The sequence below is a fragment of the Macaca thibetana genome, chromosome 19 (genome assembly GCF_024542745.1).
Source record: "Macaca thibetana thibetana isolate TM-01 chromosome 19, ASM2454274v1, whole genome shotgun sequence".
Taxonomy (NCBI): domain Eukaryota; kingdom Metazoa; phylum Chordata; class Mammalia; order Primates; family Cercopithecidae; genus Macaca; species Macaca thibetana.
Genome location: NC_065596.1, coordinates 39,577,748 through 39,599,075, shown reverse-complemented (window position 1 = coordinate 39,599,075; position 21,328 = coordinate 39,577,748).

The following is a 21,328-nucleotide window of genomic DNA, read 5'->3' as shown; positions in this document are numbered from 1 at the left end:
TAGAGAGAAAATTAAGGATACAGAAGTTATATATCACAGACATAGAACTGACCCATCAACCAAATGGCTTTAATCAACATTTATGGAACATCTCCGCCAAAAATAGCAGAATAAGAATCCTTTTTACATGCACATGGAATACTCACCGTGACAAATGGTACTGTGAGTCATGAAACAGAAGTTAAGAATTTGAAAAAATTTGAAATCATAGAAAGTATATCATTTGACCATTTAGAACTTTTTTTTTTTTTTTGAGACATAGTCTCACTCTGTCACCCAGGCTGGAGTCCAATAGCACAATCATAGCTCACTGAACCCTCAAACTTCTGGGCTCATGTGAAATTTTTTGTAGATATTTTTTGTAAATTTTTTTATGTCGCCCAGGTTGGTCTCGAACTCCTTGCCTCAAGCGATCCTCCTGCTTTGGCATCCCAAAGTGCTGACATAACAGGCATGAGCCACCACACCTGGCCAGCATTAAACTAGAAATCAATAACAGGAAGATAACAGGAGAATCTTTAATCATTTGAAAAACAGGACATTCCAAAGGGAATTAGGAAATATTTGTAGCTGAAAGAAAGAAAGAAACATCAAAATTTGCGGAATTCTGTTTAAGAAGTTCTTATATAGAAATGTATAGTCTTAAATGTTGATTATATTAGAAAAGAAGAAAGATCTCAAGTCAATAATCTAAGCTTTCCCCCAAGGAAACTAGAAAATGAAGAGCAAAATAAACCCAAACGAAGAGCAAGGAAAAAAATAAGAATAAGTGCAAAAATCAATGAAAACAGAAAAGCAATAGAAGAAATCAATAAAACCAAAAGCTGTTTCTTTGAAAAGATCAGTAAAATTGATAAACCTCTAACAAGACTGAGGAGAGAAGGAGGGAGAGAAAGAGACAGAGACAGAGATAGAGATAGACATAGAGAGAGAAGAGAGAGAAGGGAGGGATTATCAATATTAGAGTAGAAAGAGGACAGCTATCGGGCCGGGCGCGGTGGCTCAAGCCTGTAATCCCAGCACTTTGGGAGGCCGAGGCGGGCGGATCACAAGGTCAGGAGATCGAGACCACAGTGAAACCCCGTCTCTACTAAAAATACAAAAAATTAGCCGGGCGCGGTGGCGGGCGCCTGTAGTCCCAGCTACTCAGGAGGCTGAGGCAGGAGAATGGCGGGAACCCGGGAGGCGGAGCTTGCAGTGAGCTGAGATCGCGCCACTGCACTCCAGCCTGGGCAACAGCGTGAGACTCCGTCTCAAAAAAAAAAAAAAAAAAAAAAAAAAGAAAGAGGACAGCTATCACCACAGACCCTATAATTATTAAAAAGCTTATAAAGAAATATCGGTAATAACTCTATACACATAAATACTAAAACTTAGATGAAATGGAACAATTTCTCAAAAACTACCAACTACTACATTCAGCACTGTTGAAATAGATAATACGAATAGTCTAGTAACTATTAAATAAATTGCGTGTATAGTTAATGCCATTTAAAAAAATCTCCTGGCCCAGGTGGTTTCAATGGTTTTAAATATATAATTTAAAGAAGAAATAGCACCAATTCTTAATAATTTCTTCCAGAAAATACAAAAGGAGAAATACTCTTCAACTCATGTTATGAAGCCAGCATTACCCTGATGACAAACCAGATAGACAGTACAAAAAATAATAATAAACACAACTAAAATACTCCTCATTTTGCATTATGAATATAGATGCAAAAATACTCAATAAAATGTTAGCAAATTGAACTTGGCAATATATAAAATGAGTAATAAACTATGACCGGCCGGGCGCGGTGGCTCATGCCTGTAATCCTAACACTTTGGGAGGTAGAGGCGGGCAGATCACCTGAGGTCGGGAGTTCAAGACCAGACTGACCAACATGGAGAAACCCCATCTCTACTAAAAATACAAAATTAGCCAGGTGTGGTGGTGCACAGTCTGTAATTCCAGCTACTTGGGAGGATGAGGCAGAAGAATCGCTTGAACCCGGGAGGCAGAGGTTGCAGTGAGCCAAGATTGTGCCATTGCACTCCAGCCCGGGCAACAAGAGCGAAACTCTGTCTCAAAAATAACAATAATAATAATAATAAATGAATAAATAAAATAAATTATGACCAAATGGGATTTATGCTAAGAATTCAACAATGGTCCAATTTTTGAAAATCAATCACTGCTACCATATTAACCATCTAAAGAAGAAAAATCATGATTATATCAATAGGTGCAGACAAAGTATTGAGAAAATAAAATACTCATACATGTTTTGTTTTGTTTTGCAAAAAATAATCCTAGCAAACTAGGAATAGAAGAGAACTTCATCAACCTGATACAGTGCATCAAAAAGCCTACAGCTAATATCATACCAAAAAGTGAAAAATGAATGCTTTCTTTCTTAAAATTGGGAACAAGTCAAGCATGTTCACCATTTCTATTCAACATCATATTGGAAGTCCTAGCCAGTGTAATAAGTCAAGAAATGGAAGTAAGAGGCATATAGATTGGGAAGGGAAAAATAAAAGTGTCCCCATCCCCAGCTGAAATGATTGTCTGTGTAGAAAATCTCAATAAATATAAAATCAATCAATAAATAAAACAAAAACATCCTGGCACTAATAAATAAATTTTGTGGGAAACACAGACTAATATGGCAGATGTAAATCCAATTGCATAAATAATAACATTAAATGCTGATGAAATAAACAATTCAATTAAAAGTCAAATAAAAATCAAATATTTCAGACTAGATTGTTTTAAAAACCAAGATACAACTAAAAGCTGTCTATAGGAAAAACACATAAGATTCAAAAATATAAAGCAAAATGATGAAAAACAATATATCATGCAGTGACCACAAGAAAGCTGGATTGGCAATACTAACATCAGAAAAAATAAGCTTTGTAACAAAAAAGTTATTACAGATAAAGAGAAACATTGTATAATGATAAGGTGGTCAGTCTATCAGAATACATAACAATATAAACATATATAACTCTAATAATAAAGCACCAAAATACATAAAGCAAAAACTAACAAAAATGAATGGAGAAATGAACAAATCCACAATAATAGTTGGAGACTTCAGTATCTCACTTCCAATAATGGATAGAACTACTAGGCATAAAATCAACAAGAAAATGGGAAGATCTGAACAGTACAAATCAACCAGATATAACAGACAACTATAGAACACTTCTCCTAATAAAGCAGAATATACATTCTTCTCGATTGCACAGAGAATATTCTATAGGATAGACCCCACACTAGGCAACAAAACAAATCTGTATAAATCTAAAATAATCATAATCATGCAGCCGGGCACAGTGGCTCATGCCTGTAATCATAGCACTTTGGGAGGCTGAGGTGAGCAGATTACCTGAGGTTAGGAGTTCACGACCAGCCTGGCCAACATGGCGAAACCCCATCTCTACTAAAAATACAAAACTTAGCCGGGTGGCGATCTGCAACCTCTGCCTCCTGGGTTCAAGCGATTCTCCTGCCTCAGCCTCCCAAATAGCTGGGACGACAGGCGCCCACCACCACTCTCAGCTAATTTTTTTGTATTTTCATTAGAGATGGGGTTTCACTATGTTGGCCAGGGTGGTCTTGAGGCCAGGCTGGTCTTGAACTCCTGACCTAGTGATCCACCTGCCTTGGCCTCGCAAAGTGCTGGGATTACAGGCGTGAGCCACCACGCCCTAAATTTTTTTTTTTTTTTTTGAGATGGAGTCTTGCTCTGTCGCCCAAGATGGAGTGCAGTGGTGTGATTTTGGCTCACTGCAACCTCTGCCTCCCGGGTTCAAGTGATTATCCTACCTCAGCCTCCAAAGTAGCTGGGATTACAGGTACCTGCCACCATGCCCAGCTAATTTTTGTATTTTTAGCAGAAATGGGGTTTCACCATATTGGCCAGGCTGGTCTCGAACTCCTGACCTCAAGTGATCCACCTGCCTTGGCCTTTCAAAGTGTTGGGACTGGCGTGAGCCACCGTGCCCAGCTGACATAAATTATTAGAAGACATATACTACTGAAACTGATTCAAGAAAAATCAGACAATTTGAATAGACCTCTAATAAGTAAAGAGATTGAATTAATGACCAAGGAAACACACACACACACCAAGAACCAGATAGCTTCACTGGCAAATTTTTCTAAAAATTTAAAGAAGAACTAATACCAATTCTTCTCAAACTCTTGCAAAAATTTAAAAAAGGAGACAACGCTTTCCAATGGATTATTTGGGACCAATATTACCCCAATACCAAAACCAGACAAAGACACAAGAAAACTACAGACTAGTATCTCTTATAGATATAAATGCAAAAACCCTTAACACAATACTAGCAAACTAAATCCAGAGACATACAAAAAGTGTTATACACCACGACCAAGTGGGACTTATTCCAAATATGCAACAGTGGCTTAACAGCTGAAAATTAGTGTAATACACCATATCATTAGAATAAATTACAAAACCACATGATCATTTTAATAGACAAAGAAAAGTCTTAAACCAGATGGCTTCATGAGTTAGTTCAACAAAACTGGTTTTTTTTTTCTTTTGAGACAGAGTCTCCCTCTGTTGCCCAGGCTGAAATGCAGCAGTGTGATCTCGGCTCACCACAACCTCTGCCGCCCAGGTTCAAGGGATTCTCTTGCCACAGCTTCCCGAGCAGTTGGGATTAGAGGTGCCTGCCAGCACGCCAGGTTAATTTTTGTATTTTTAGTAGAGATGGGGTTTCGCCATGTTGGCCAGGTCGAACTCCTGACCTTAGATGATCTGCCCGCCTTGGCCTCCCAAAGTGCTGGGATTACAGGCGTGAGCCACCATGCCTCGTCAGTGCAGCCACTATGGAAAACAGTCCAGTAGTTCCTCAAACTGTTAAAAATGCAGTCACCATTTGACCCAGCAATTTTATTCCTAAGAGAAATGAAAACTTATATCCACATAATAACACAAACATAAATGTTTATTTTAATATTATTCATAATAGCCAAAAGTTGAAAAAAAAAACAAATATCTACCAACTGATGAATGCATAAACAACATGTGGTAAATCCACACAATGAAATATTATTCAGCCATAGAAAGGAATGTAGTACTGATACATGCTACGACGTGGATGAACCTTGAAGACATTATGTTCAGTGAAAGCAGCCAATCAGAAGACACCACATATTATATGAATACATTTATATGAAATGTCCAAAACAGGAAAACATATAGTAACAGAGAGTAGACTAGTGGTTGCTTAGGGTTGAGACGTTTGGGGACAGGAGGATAATAGCTATGGAGCATTGGGTTTCTTTTTTGGGGGTGATAAAAATGTTTTAAAATTGATTGTGATGATGGCTGTACATATCTATGGATATACTAAAAACCATTGACTTGTACATGATTTTTAAAAATTTTTAATTGCTATGGGTACATCAGAGGTGTATATATTTATGGAGAACATGAGATGTTTTGATACAGGCTTGCAATGTGAAATAATCAGATCAACTTGTACCCTTTAAATGTGTGAAATGTATGGCATGTGAATCGTATGGTATGTGAATTCTATTACAATAAAGCTGTTATCAAAAAATAAAAAATTAAAATAAGTAAAAAAAGATGCCCTTTCCATGATAGAAACAGTTCAATGTGGCTGGGCTCAGTGGCTCACGCCTGTAATCCCAACACTTTGGAAGGCTGAGATGGGTGGATCACCTGAGGTCAGGAGTTTGAGACCAGCCTGGCCCACATGGTGAAACCCTGTCTTTACTAAAAATACGAAAATTAGCTGGGTGTGGTGATGGATGCCTATAATCCCAGCTACTCGGGAGGCTGAGGCAGGAGAATCTCTCAAACCTGGGAGACGGAGGTTGCAATGAGCCGAGATTGCGCCATTGCACTCAAGCCTAGGTGACAGGAGCAAGACTCCGTCTCAAAAAAGAAAAGAAAAAAGAGTTTAATGTAATTAATCAGCCATCAGCAGACTGGTTAATTGTCCTGAGGAATGGTGCAATGAATCATTGCTAATTATAGTCATCCTACAGTGCTAAGGAATGCTAGAAGTTATTTTTCCTATCTAGCTGTAATAATGTATCCATTTGGCAACATCTTCCTATCCCCTTCAACCCCATCCAGCCTCTAGTAATCACTATTACATTCTCTACTTCTGTAATATCAACTTTCTTAGCTTCCACACATGAATGAGAATATGTGGTACTTATCTTCCCATGCTTGGCTTAATTCACTTACCATAATGTCCTTCAGGCTCATTAATGCTGCCATGAATGACAAGATTTCATTATTTTTACGGTGGAAGAGTAATCCACTGTGTATCTATACCACATTTTCTTTATCCATTCATCTCTTGAAAAACACTTAGGTTGATTCCATATCTTGGCTATTGAGAATGGTGCTGCAAGTCTGCCAGACTCAGAACTTACCCACCTAGACAGACCAAGCAAGAATATAGTAGGCTCCCCCATCTATTTCATTTCGAGGCATACCATGATAAACGAGTGAATGCCAAAGGTCGCTTTGAGTCAGATTATTCTTATTACTATTTTGACTTCACTATCAACTATAGTAACCATGCGTACCTTTTCTTCAGCATGTAAGTACAGATATCTCTTTGACATTCTCATTTCCTGTCCTCTGAATATACACCCTAGAGTGTATTGCTGGACCATAGATAGGATAGTTCTATTTTTAGGTGTTTTTAAGGAGCCTCCATACTGTTTTCCATAATGATTGTACTAATTTACATTTCCACCAACAGAGTATAAGAGTTCCTTTTCCTCTACAACCTTGCCAGCTTTTGTTATTTTTTCTCTTTGATAACAGCCATTCTAAGTGAAGTGAGATGATATCTTATCGTAGTATCAATTTGCATTTGACAGATGATTAATGATGTTGAGTGTTTTCATATATACTTGTTGGTCATTTGTATGTCTTCTTTTGAGAAATGCCTATTAGATAATCTGCTGATTTAAGACTCCTTGAGGATATCTTGTAAGGCTACTCTAGTGGTGATAAATTCCCTCAGTTTTTGCTTGTCTGGGAAAGACTTTATTACTCCTTCATTTCTAAAGGATAGATTTGCTGTTACAATATTCTTGGCTGCTTTTTTTCTTTCATCACTTGGAATATATCATCCCATCAGTCCTGTAATATAAGGTTTCTGCTGAGAAGTCTTCTGTTGATCGAATGGGAATTCCGTTATATGTGACTTGATACTTTTCTCTTGTTGTTTTTCAAATTCCCTCATGGTCTTCAGCTTTTGACAGTTTGACCAGAATGTGCCACAGAGAGGACTTTTTGGGCTGAATCTATTTGGGGACTTTTGAGCATCCTGAATTTGAATGTCCATACCTTTCCCGAGACTTGGGCAGTTCTCAGCTATTACTTTATTACATAGGTTTTCTGTGTCTTTTCCCACCTCTTTTCCTTTTGGAACCCCCAAAATTTGAGTATCTGTTTGCTTAACAATGTTCCATAGGTCTTGTAGGCTTCCTTTATTCTTCATTTCTTTCTTTATTTATTTTTGTCTGATTGAGTTATTTCAACAGACCTGTCTTCAAGTTTAGAAATTATTTCTTCTGCTTGACCTAGCCTGTTGTCGAAGCTCTCAATTATATTTTAAATTTCATTTATTGGCCAGGCTCGGTGGCTAACGCCTGTAATTCCAGCACTTTGGGAGGCCAAGGTGGGCAGATCATGAGGTCAGGAGTTCGAGACCAGCCTTGCCAACATGGCGAAACCCCGTCTCTACCAAAAATACAAAAATTAGCTGGGCGTGGTGGCAGGGGCCTATAATCCCAGCTACTCAGGAGGCTGTGGCAGGAGAATTGCTTGAACCCGGGAGGCAGAGGTTGCAGTGAGCCAAGATCATGCCGTTGCACTTCAGTCCAGGTGACAAGAGCAAGACTCTGTCTCAAAAAAAAAAAAAAAAAAAAAAACAAATTCATTTGTTAATTATTCAGCTCCAAAATTTATTTGTGGTTCTTTTTTTATGATATCCATCTCTTTGCTGAAAGTTTTCATTCAGATCATGAACTGTTTTCCTTATTATTATTATTATTATTATTATTATTATTATTATTTTGAGATGTCTCACTCTGTTGCCCAGGCTGGAGTACGGTGGCACAACCTTGGCTTACTGCAACCTCTGACTCCAGGGTTCAAGCGATTCTTCTGCCTCAGTCTCCTGAGTAGCTGGGATTACAGGCATGCACCACCATGCCTGGCTAATTTTTGTATTTTTAGTAGAGACGGGGTTTTGCCATGTTGGCCAGGTTGCTCCCGAACTCCTGACCTCAGGTGATCCACCCGCCTCAGCCTCCCAAAGTGCTGGGATTACGGTCGTAAGCCACCGCGCCCAGCCCTGTTTTCCTGATTTTGTTGAATTATCTATTTGTATTCTCTTGTATCCCATCAAATTTCCTTAAGATCATTTTAATTCTTTTTTGGGAATTGCACAGATGTTCTTTTCTTTGGGGTCTATTATTGGAGGATTACTGTGTTCCTTTAGAGGTGTCATGTTTTCTTGCTTTTTCATGTTTCTTATGTTCCTACACATCTGGTGTAATAGTTACCTCTTCCAATTTTATGGAGTAGCTTTCATAAGTAAAGACTTTTTCCTGTATATGTATCCTACAGTGTTGGTTGTGTAGGATGCTTTGGCTGTGGTTCTGGATGAACACAGTAGTATGATCTCCATGTGACTTATTTGGCTATAATTAAAGTCAGCAGTGTCTATGAATACTTCAGTGGCCTAATATTCAGGTGTTTGAGGGGGCAGTGGTGTGGTTTTGCTGGAGGAAGGAGCTGGGTGAACCCTAGGGAAGTGTGCACTGGGCATGGTGGCTCTGCTAGTTGTGAGGCAGCATTGCCATCAGTGATGGGTACCAGACAGACAAGTCCTTGGTCCCTGAGGGATTTGCACATTGGTTCCCCATGTTTTGGGGGCTGCTATTCTGCTGTGATAGATTGCCTGTTCCCTGAGGTGTGGGGCACTGTATGAGTTCAAATGCTGGGGTCATAGCTGTACTTCTGGATCTAAGTGGTGTTGTGGCATTGCACCCTTTTGTGTGGACATGGTGGAATAACAGAAGGACCCTAGGGATGTGGAAATGCAGGGGCTATTGGCCCCCAGGGCAGAATGCGCTATAGCAGTGGGCTCTGTTCTCAAAATAGCCCTGTGTGGTAGCAGCCTGGGTCTTTGGGAGTGGGGCCTCAGTGTGAGATCCTTCTGTGTAGCCATGTGGATTCTAGGCAGCTCCCTAGACTGGGTTTCAGGCCTGTGAGGACCACGAGGTCCTCTTATAGCTAGGATTGCAGGCAAGGACTGCACAGCACCTCTCACTTACCTTTTACCTGAAATGGGGTGTCCTCTTGGCTCTGCACCAATACTGCTCAGGTGCTTTGCTTCCCTCTCTATGCTGCCATCACAATGTTGTGAGTTTTTGTCACTCTTTTGCTGAACTCCAGTGTTTTCTCTTAGACACTCTACACAGCTGAGTGTTGGGCACTTCTGGTCAGCCATCTTGATGACCTCCACTAGAGTTTCTAACCTACAAAGAAGAGCCACCACAGAGCTCTTCAAGGATGCTAGGCCTCTCCTTCATAACTTTATTTCTGATAGCTAGGGTGAAAGTCGAGTCCCCTTGGCGCTCTCAATGTGTACAGATGAGCAAATCTTACATGATAAAGCCACTCCAGCATTCCAATCTCCCTGAGCCTTTGGCCGCCTTTCACTACAGCAGGAATCGCCAAATGACAGTCCAAGGGCCAAATCTAATTCCTGGGCTGTTTTCGTGTGGCCCACAAAACAGAATTGGTTTTTACATTTTTTTAGTTGAAATAAAATCAAAAGAAAAATAATATTTGTGACACATGAAAATGATACAAATTCAAATTTCAGTGTTTATAAATAAACTTATATTGGAGCACAGCCATGCTCATTTACTTACTAATTGTCCTTGATGGCTTTATTGCTACAATGGGAGAGCTGAAGAGTGAAAAACTGAGACTGGCCTGTAAAACCTAAAACATTTACTCTTTGGCCTTTTACAGAACAAAACTGTGCTGATTCATGCTCTTTAGTGCACCAAGGAAATTCTGGCATTTTCAACCTATTATAGGCCCAGGTATGGGTCCATATATGAATCAGCCAACCAAGCAAACTGTCAGAGCCATTCCTAGCCCCTCAAGCTCAAACATTAAATCTCTGCTTGGTGGGCCAATGTGAATACATTTGGCTTGATCCAACTATATTGTCTTCCACCTTGATTCCACACCTTTAAGATCCATTTGTGCACATATTCCCCAGTTCTTTGTTGATATAAATTGGCAAACAGAAATTAGCAATTATTTAGGTGTGTATTGCACCCCCTCTTAGGTCACATTTTGTACTTCACCTTTCATGTTCTCTTTTTTTTTTTTTTTTTTTGAGACGGAGTCTCGCTCTGTCGTCCAGGCTGGAGTGCAATGGCCGGATCTCAGCTCACTGCAAGCTCCGCCTCCCAGGTTTACGCCATTCTCCTGCCTCAGCCTCCCGAGTAGCTGGGACTACAGGCGCCCGCCACCTCGCCCGGCTAGTTTTTTGTATTTTTTAGTAGAGACGGGGTTTCACAGTGTTAGCCAGGATGGTCTCGATCTTCTGACCTCGTGATCCGCCCGTCTCGGCCTCCCAAAGTGCTGGGATTACAGGCTTCAGCCACCGCGCCCGTTCTCTTGAGAACTTGAGTCTAGTCATAGGTCTTAGAAGTAAGAAGCGATAGGAATAGGTACTAAGGAGCATAGATGCCTTGCCTTATGGAAGGTCATTACGGTCTCTTCAGGGAAGAGGAGATTGACTTCCGCAGGTAGGAGTGAAAGGGCTGCCTCTGCGCACAAAGAGACTTGGCAGAATTTAGGGGTCTTAAAATCCTCAGCTTCACTGGAATCTGCTCATATGTCTCCATCCCAATTTTCAGGATCCCATTCCTCCCCAATCAAAGCCCCAACTTTAACAAAAAAGACCGTGTGAGGTTAGAAGTTCAACTTTTGTTGGATTAGGCTTTAGCTTTGGTTTTCAGAAATCTCAGCCCTATGACTACGGGAAATACAAGTTTCTTTCAGGGCCACCACTCACAGAAGCTTTCAAGTCCCTTATACAGAATGAGAGCTGGGAAGGTAAAGTTCTGAGTGCATCATTCCACCCCAGCTGCAAGTTTTCCAGCACAGTGAGAAGAAATGAACCACCCCATTACACTTCTTATTTTCACTAAACTGTTATGTGGAAGCAAATAGCCAGAGCCTTTCCTTCTATAGAAACCTAATACAGGAAGCTACTGGTGATGGTCTGAGTGATTGCCTTGCCACTCTATGCTATGACCTATAAGTGTACCCTTTCATCACTGAAAACAGGGTCATTAATGGCTTTCAATTTAATTAGAGAACCAATTCTAGAAAAGCCAGATCTCACTGGCAAGATTCTGGTCTTCTGGAACCACTCTTAGTACCAAATTCTGTATCAGCAAAGCTGAACCTTTAATATGTGTGTGCACGTACACACACACACAGACACACACACACACAGTTTGCTACACGAATTTGACCTTCAACAATTGTAGTTGCTAGTGAAGCTCTCTTTGTAGGGCTGTTGTCTTTGTGCTTGATGCTGTAACTTGAAACCCACAAGTGCAGGAAGCCAGGAAAGGAAAATGGAGGTAAGGTTGGGGAGAGCATGGAACAAGTTGGAACCATAAGCACAAGCTAGAGTCCACAAGGATGGACTGAACCCCATGTTAATTCTTTTTCTTTTCTTTTTTTGTTTTTCCTTTTTTTTTCTTTTCGAGACAGAGTTTCACTCGGTTGACCAGGCTGGTGTGCAGTGGTGTGATCTCTGCTCACTGCAACCTCTGCTTCCCAGGTTGAAGAGGTTGTCTTGCCTCAGCCTCCCGAGTAGCTGGGACTGCAGGCATGCAACACCGCGCCTGGGTAATTTTTGTATTTTTAGTAGAGATGGGGTTTCACCATGTTGACCAGGTTGATCTTGAACTCCTGACCTCAAGTGATCTGCCTGCCTTGGCCTCCCAGAGTGCTGGGATTACAGGCATGAGCAACCACGCCTGGCCCCATGTTAATTCTTCTTGTCTATGACCTTGGTATTGTGGGTGTCTTGCTGGAGTCACGGTCCTTCATCATGGAGCTAAGCACACATGCCTGGCCCAACAACTGGGGAAGCTGAAGGAGGATCCAGGGGAAGGTGGAACAGTTGCAGCCCTGGTTGCTGTCTGATAAGTGACAACTGGTACAAGCACAAAATGTCCACGGCTTCACCTCTACCCAGCAAATCCCCAACAAGAATGTCCCTTGTGGTTCACCCTAACCATAAAATTCGGGCATCTAGGGAAAAGGATTCTGGGAAGTGTAGTTTAACCTGGCCAAGGTGACACATTACAAAGCCACCTCAGGCTATGTTTCAAACCTTGTTTAACCTCCCACCATCAGCAGCTGGAGTCCTTGACTCAATAACTTCTTGAGAAACCAACAGACTTTACCAAAGCAATCGTTGGAGGTCATCCTCAACGCCCCCAAGAAAAGCACAATCTAGTGTCAGATGAGAAAAGGCAGATTCCTTCCAGTTAATGTGATCTGGCCTCAATTCTTTCAAAACAAGAACTTTGACAGAACTGTACTCAGGAGGCTAGCTGAATTACAACATCCACTCCATTAGCTCCTGGCAAGAGATCTCCCCTGATGTAAGAGTGGAGGAGGAGGAGGCTTCACCTCAGACCATGATGCCACAGAAAAAGATGTCTTGTGCCAGAAAGGGATTGGGCAGCAGATGAAAAGCTCCTTGAGAGCATTGGAGGCGCTGTTGAAGCGATGTCTGGAGGTCTCTATCAAGTCTGAGAATCAGTGCTGCTGCCCTCTGGAAGTTTCAACAACCACCCGTCTTTTTTTTTTTTTTTTTTTTTTTGAGATGAAGTCTCACTCTTGTCACCCAGGCTGGAGTGCAATGGTGCAATTTTGGCTCACTGCGACCTCCACCTCCTGGGTTCAAGTGATTCTGTTGTCTCAGCCTCCCGAGTAGCTGGGATTACAGCCATGTGTCACCATGCCTGGCTAATTTTTGTATTTTTAGTAGAGATAGGATTTCACCCTGTTGTCCAGGCTGGTTTCGAACTCCTGACCTCAGGTGATCCACCTGCCCAGGCCTCCCAAAATGCTGGGGTTATAGGCGTAAACCACCGTGCCTGGCCAACCCCCAGTCTTAACACTTATCTTTTCCTTTTACATTGGAATAAAAATGGCTTGAGGCTCCACCTCCTGACTTGGTGGCAGCTCCCCATCCTTCTCAGTATCCTAATCAACAAATTCCTGGTGGCAATTATTTTCCTTGATGGTATTTGGGGTGTCATGGACTCAGCTAAAAGACTACATTTCTGTGTCCTTTGCAGTTAGAGGTAGCAATCCAAAGGAAGTAGAAGTCTCTGGGAGGGAATCTTGGGAAGTCTCTTTAAAAGGAGCTGAATCACCTAGTGGTGCCTTTCCTCTCCCATACTTTTTCCCCCTCCTGATTTTTCTCCTGGAATGTGGCATGATGGCTGAGGCTTCTGCAGCTATTTTGTTATCTTGAGGCTTCAGGCCACATACTTAGGGTGGCAGAGCAGCAAGTCTGGTCGCTTATATTAGGGATCCCCTTTCCCAGCCTTGCACTATGTACTTCAGAGTTGTGCTATGTGAGAGAGGAATAAATTACCTCTTTAAGTCACTGTTGTTTCTGACTGTCTCCTGAAGCTGAATACAGTTTCTGCCTCTAGAACTCCTGCTATGTGAGATAGTAAACATCCTTTGTAGTAAACAATATTACTGCTCATCAATACCCAGTTCCTTCTGATGTGGTTTGGTTGTGCCCCCACCCAAATCTCATCTTGAATTTTCACATGTTGTGGGAGGGGCCCAGTGGAAGGTGGTTGAATCATAAAGGCAGTTCTTTCTCTTGCTGGTCTTGTGATGGTGAATGAGTCTCATGAGGTCTGAGGGTTTTAAAAATGGGAGTTTTCCTGCACAAGCTCTCTCCTCTTGTCTGCTGCCATGTGAGACGTGCCTTTCACCTTCTGTCATGATTGAGGCCTCCCCAGTCATGTGGAACTGTAAATCCGATAAAGTTCTTTCTTTTGTAAATTGCCCAATCTCGGGTATGTCTTTATCAGCAGCGTGAAAATGGATTAATATACCTTTCTACAAGAAGATTGCAATTTCCTGCCGTGTTGAACTCAAATGTGTCCATGTGATTTGCTTTCGCTAATGATGATGTGAGCAGAAATGAGGTGTCCCCTCCTGACAGAGGCTATAAGAGCCAGTGTGTGTCTCACCTTGTTCCTTGTTCTGCCTTCTGCCTGCCATGATAACTAGAAACATTTCTTTTCTTTTTCTTTTCTTTTCTTTTAGACAGGGTCTCACTCTGGAGTGCAGTGGCGTGATCTCAGCTCACTGCAACCTCCATCTCTTGGGCTCAAGTGATCCTCCCACCTCACCCCCAAGTAGCTGGAACCACAGGTGCAAGCCACCATGCCCAGCTTATTTTTATTTATTTATTTTTTAAGATGGAGTGTCACTCTGTCGCCAGGCTGGAGTGCAGTGGCTCGATCTTGGCTCACTGCAACCTCTGCCTCTCAGGTTCAAGTGATTCTCCTGCCTCAGTCTCCTGAGTAGCTGGGATTACAGGCATGCACCACCACAACTGGCTAATCTTTCTATTTTTAGTAGAGATAGGGTTTTGCCATGTTGGCTAGGCTGGTCTCAAACTACTGACCTCAGGTAATCCGCCTGCCTCGGCCTCCCAAAGTGCTGGGATTACAGGTGTAAGCCACGGCACTTGGCCTAATTTTTGTATTTTTTGTAGAGACAAAGTTTCACCATAATGGCCAGGCTGGTCTCAAACTCCTGAGCTCAAGCGATCCGCCTGCCTCAGCCTCCCAAAGTGCTGGGATTGCAGGTGTGAGCCACCGTGCCCGGCCAGGCTTCCCCCATCATCTTGGGTCCCATCCTAGCTCCTAGCTGAACCGTGAGGGACATGTAGTGAGAACGAGAAACAAACCTTTGTTGTAAGCCACAAGATTTTGAGATTATTTGTGACTGTCAAATTTAAGCGAAATTGGTCTGGCTTGGTATAAGGAATTAGAGGCTGACAAGCTCTTTGGAAAGGCTAGTGGAGTGGACTCTAAGCGAAGACTGCAAATGATTCCACAACATAAGCAGACTGACTCACCCAAGGAGCTTCTCTCTCCACCCCAATCAGGAGCCCCCTTTGTGCACGTCAGCTTCAGCATCTGGCTGCTCTGTCTGAGATCCAGAGATCAGAAAATCATCACTACCCAGGACAGAACTGTCTTTTTGTTTTCAATATTCTTGTTTTGGATTGAGTTATAACTTACTGTGTTAGTTCATTTTGCATTGCCATAAAAGAATACTTGAGAGAGTAATTTATAAGGAAAAGAGATTTCTTTGGCTCATGGTTCTTCAGGCTATACAAGCACAGCACCAGCATCTGCTTGGCTTTTGGTGAAGAGGCCTCAGGAATCTTTTACTCATAGTGGGAAGTGAAGGGATAGCAGGCGTGTCCCATGGCAAGAGCAGGAGCAAGAGAGAGACGGGAGGAGGTGCCAGGCTCTTTAAACAACCAGCTGTCACGTGAGCTAACAGGGCAAGAACTCAACACACAACCATGGGGAGGGCACCAAGCCATTCATGAGGGATCCACCCCCATGACCCAATCGCCTCCCACCAGGCCCTCCTCCAACATCGGGGATCACATTTCAACATGAGATTTGGAGGGGACACACATCCAAATTCACTTACACATAGTAAAGTGTACAAATCTTTTCTTCTTCTTTTTTTTTTTTTTTCCTTTGAGACAGGGTCTTGCTCCATCACCCAGGCTGGAGTCCAGTGGTGTGATCTCGGCTCACTGCAAACTCCGCCTCCCATGTTCAGGCGATTCTCCTGCTTCAGCCTCCTGAGGAGCTGGGATTACAGGCATGCACCACTATGCCCAGCTAATTTTTATATTTTTAGTAGAGATGGAGTTTCATCATGTTGGCCAGGCTGGTCTTAAACTCCAGGCCTCAAGTGATCCACCTGCCTTGGCCTCCCAAAGTGTTGGGATTACAGGCATGAGCCACTGCACAAAGCCCTCGAAACTTAATTGTACAATTTGATCATCTGATCAATATATGGACATGTAATCTGCACCACTGTCATCAGGGCACAAAACATTTCAATCCTTCCAGAAAGTTCTTTCATGCCCCTTTTCAGTCTCTCCCCACCTCCTGCTGACATAGTAGAGGCCACTACTATTCTGACTTTTATCACTGTTAACCAGTTTTGCATATTTCAGAACTTCATATAAATGGAATTATATAGTCTGTGCTCTTTCCTATATGGCTTCTTTCACTCAGGACAATGCTTTTGAGATTCATTCATGTGTTGTGTAGCTCAGTCTTTCTTCCTTCCACAGTTTGTAATTCGCTCACTTGTGCTGATGGACATTAGGATTGTTTCTAGTCTTTTTGCTGTTACGGATATTGCTGTAAACATTTGCATGTGAGTCTTTGTGTGAACATATGGATTGATTTCTCTTGGATAAATACTTTTTTTTTTTTTTTTTTTTTTTTTTTTTTTTTTTTGAGACGGAGTCTCGCTCTGTCACCCAGGCTGGAGTGCAGTGGCCGGATCTCAGCTCACTGCAAGCTCCGCCTCCCGGGTTTACGCCATTCTCCTGCCTCAGCCTCCCGAGTAGCTGGGACTACAAGCGCCCGCCACCTCGCCCGGCTAGTTTTTTGTATTTTTTAGTAGAGACGGGGTTTCACCGTGTTAGCCAGGATGGTCTCGATCTCCTGACCTCGTGATCCGCCCATCTCGGCCTCCCAAAGTGCTGGGATTACAGGCTTGAGCCACCGCGCCCGGCTGATAAATACTTAAGAGTTGAATTGCTGGGTCACAGGTTAAGTGCACATTTACCTTTTTAAGAAACTGCCAGTTTTCTTTTCTTTCTTTCTTTCTTTCTTTTTTTTTTTTTTTTTTTTTGAGACCGAGTCTTATTCTGTCACCCAGGCTGGAGTACAGTGGTGTGATCTTGGCTCACTGCAACCTCTGCCTCCTGGGTTCAAGTAATACTCCTGCCTCAGCCTCCTGGGTAGCTGGGATTACAGACGCCCGCCACCACACTCAGCTAATTTTTGTATTTTTAGTAGAGATGGGGCTTCACCATGTTGGCCAGGCTGGTCTCGAACTCCTGAGCTCAGATGATCTTCCAGCCTCAGCCTCCCAAAGTGCTGGGATTACAGGTGTGAGCCACCACACCCGGCCGAGAAACTGTCAGTTTTCTAAAGTGATTGTACCCCTTTCTGGTCCAGCTACAAATGGAAATTCCACTTGCTCCACATCCTCTTCCCACTTAGAAGTGTCTGTCTTTTTAATTTTAGTCATCCTAGTGGGTGTGTGGTGGTATCTCATTGTGATTTTCATTTATTTTTACTGATGACTGTTGATATTGAACATCTTTTCATGTGCTTATTGGCCATTTAGATCTTCCTTCCTTCCTTCCTTCCTTCCTTCCTTCCTTCCTTCCTTCCTTCCTTCCTTCCTTCCTTCCTTCCTTCCTTCCTTTCTCTCTCTCTCTCTCTCTCTCTCTCTCTCTCTCTCTCTCTCTCTCTCAAAATGGAGTCTCTCTGTTGCCCAGGCTGGAGTGCAGTGGCAGAATCTCAGCTCACTGAAACCTCCGCCTCCCAGGCTCAAGCGATTCTCCTGCCTCAGCCTCCTGAGTACCTGGGACTACAGGTGCCCACCACCACGCCTGGCTAATTTTTGTATTTTAATAGAGATGGAGTTTTGCCATGTTGGCCTGGCTGGTTTCGAACTCCTGACCTCAGGTGATCTGCCTGCCTCAGCCTCCCAAAGTGCTGGGATTACAGGGGTGAGCCACCATGCTTGGCCAGTGTAGATATTCTTTTATGAGCATAACTGCCTTTTAGTACATACAAGGCTAGTGACTGGACACTGGAATAGTACAGCCAAAAAAACTCAACACTTTCACTATCCTATGAGCTCACAGCAAACAGCAAATGGCACAGAAAGATGGTCTCTTTTGGTCTTCCAAGTCTCCTGCAAGGGCCTCTAATTAGCAGAGCTGAATCCACACCCAAAACCACATCTTTGAGCACATCTGGGAAATACAGTATTAGCGTTTTCATCTCTACCCCATGGAAGATAGAAAGAATGAGTGGGGAGAGAACACCGAGGACCAACCCCACTCATCCTCCACTTGAGTTAGCACTGCCTCTATTCTACACAAGGACGCTGTCAGGTATTCTCCTGAACTGACATGGTAGCACACGACGTGGTTTTAGGCCCCAAACAAGGTAAAATCACATTGAGTCACATGGCCAGAAAGTAAATCACCTTTGAATATCTCTTCTTTTTTTGCTTGTTTTTGAGATGGAGTCTCACTCTGTCGCCCAGGTTGGAGTGCAGTGGTATGATCTTCGCTCACTGAAACCTCCACCTCTTGGGTTCAAGTGATTCTCCTGCCTCAGCCTCTCAAGTAGCTGGACTACAGGCAGGCGCCACCACGCTTGGCTAATTTTTGTATTTTTAGTAGAGATGGGGTTTCACCATGTTGGACGGGCTGGTCTCAACCTCCTGACCTCAGGTCATCCACCTGCCTCGGCCTCCCAAAGTGCTGGGATTACAGGCATGAGCTGCTGCCCCTGGTCTTGAATATCTTAATCCATCAAATGAGGAATTAATTTTACCCCAAAGAAAGGGCTGACTTTTGGCCTTGCTGTTGGAAGATAATCTCTAAACCCTTGGAATATTCTGCCTGATAAGGGTGTCTCTATTTACATAGGGACCTAGGGCCATGCCAGATCATTTCAAACAGTATGATTTCCGGTGGGGGCTGTGGGCCACACAGTATCAGCTCCACCCCGGAGGGGCTGGAAACTAATGTCGGTCACACATGTGGTCAATTACGTCTATGTGACTGAACCCCAGTAAAAACCCTGGACGCCAAGGCTCGAGTGGGTTTTCCTGATTGGCAACACTCTGCGTGTACTGTCCCACATGGGTACCCACAGAAGACAGTGCTGGGCGGAGACAGCTGGAAGCTTTGCACTTGGGACATTCCTGGATGCTTCCTCACGTGTCTCTGTCCTTGGCTGGCTTTCATCTGTTTCCTTTCACTCTAATAACCCATAACTGTGAGTCTGAGAGCATTCAGTGAGTTCCGTGAGTCCCTGTAGTGAATTGTCAAACCCTCGGGAACCCTCAAACCTGCAGCTGGTGTCAGAAGTGAGAGTTCTCCTGGGCCTCCCAAACCCTGCAGTTTCTTTGGGCAGCAGCGTGAGGACCACCTCCCTGATATTTGAGGGTCTCCCTCCAACACCACAGACCCAGGCCTCTGGTTCAGAGCCCTCTGCAAGAAACTCCAGAGCCAGCTAGAATGCAGCATAACATCTTCATTTCTTTTCACTGAATGTATTTATTTATTTCTTTGACAGAGTCTCACTCCGTCGCCCAGGCTGGAGTGCAGTGACACGATCTCACCTAATTGCAGCCTCTGCCTCCTGGTTTCAAGCAATTTTTGTGCTTCAGCCTCCTGGGTAGCTGGGACTACAGGCGCGCAACACCACACTCAGCTAATTTTTGTATTTTTATGTAGTAGAGACGGGGTTTCACCATGTTGGCCTTGTTGGTCTCGAACTCCTGACTTCAGGTGATCTGCCTGCCTCGGCCTCCCAAAGTGCTGAGATTACAGGCGTGAGCCACTGCACCTGGCCTTGGATTTATCTTTATAGCTATCTTCTATCTATATTAAGCAGTACTGATTTTCCATATATGATTGCAGGTTTTAAAATAAATATGTTTAAGCTAAAAAGGGAGTTGATCTTTCAAAAGAGAGAATAATAGTACAGATGGGGTGAAAATATGTCAGAAGTTGGTAGCATGTGATGATTGAAGTTTGAGAACTATTGTCCTAGAAACATCTTGCACACACCGACTGGCACCACCCCGCCAGCAGGCAAACATAGCTGTCAGCATTTCCTGTTCTAAGCAGAAATTTATCTTCCCTACCACAACCTATGTCCCCCACTCCCCAGTGCTTCTCAACGTTTTCAAAAAGCGACCTGCAGTATGAAATGCATTTCATAGCACACTATCATGTATACTGTTAGGTTGAGCCATATGACATTGCTAGTTTTATAGGTCAAACGCATTTGAATATTGCCATTTTCAAATGATTCAATTTAATAGACATACTCAGGCTGGGCAAGGTGGCTCATGCCTGTAATCCCAGCAATTTGGGAGGCCGAGGTGGGCAGATCACCTGAAGTCAGGAGTTCGAGACCAGCCTGGCCAACATGGCGAAATCCCACCTCTACTAAAAATACAAAAATTAGCCAGGCGTGATGGTGGGCATCTGTGATCTCAGCTGCTTGGGAGCTTGAGGCAGGAGAATCGCTTGAACCTGGGAAGCGGAGGTTACAGTGAGCTGAGATCGCTCCACTGAGCTCCAGCTTGAGAGACAGAGTGAGACGCCATCTCAAAAAAAAACAAAAAAAAAAGACATAATCCATTATATATATAAATGTATACTCATATCTAGATGACATCCCCTCCTGATCAGTTAGACATCTGTTCTGCTTTAGGTGGTAGGTGCAAATAATGAAATAATTTTAGTATCCCCCTGTATGTGCATAATATACATATTATAACATATATATGTATACATATATAATGTATATAACATGCTATATATTATATATAGTCTTACATTTGAGATTAGTGATGCAGTAATAACATTTATAATGATGCATTAAAACAATATGTTATTGTAATTATAATTGTCATATTCTATACATTATATATATTATTATATTACATACAATGTTTATGACATGCTATGCATATTATATATATACAATCTTACACTTGTTATTAGTGATGTACTAATGTCTTTTTAAAATTATTCTTTCTTTCTCTCTTTTTTCTTATGCTACTCAGAGCCCACTAAACTGATTTAGTAACCCATGAATGGGCTGTGACCTGAAGTTTGTGAAACATGGTTATGCAAGCCCTGTGACCAGGACCTTGTCTCTTGACTTTGGCATGACCCTTAAGCCTGGGTAGAGCTCTGGTCTAAGTCCTGCACTTCAGGGGCCCTGCTATGGCCTAATCTGGTGGAGCCAAGGGCCTTTAGGAAGTGCCCACCAGCATCTATGCTCTTCTTGACCAAGTTCTAGATCCCTAGGACCCCTGAATTCCTCTCTCAAATTGCT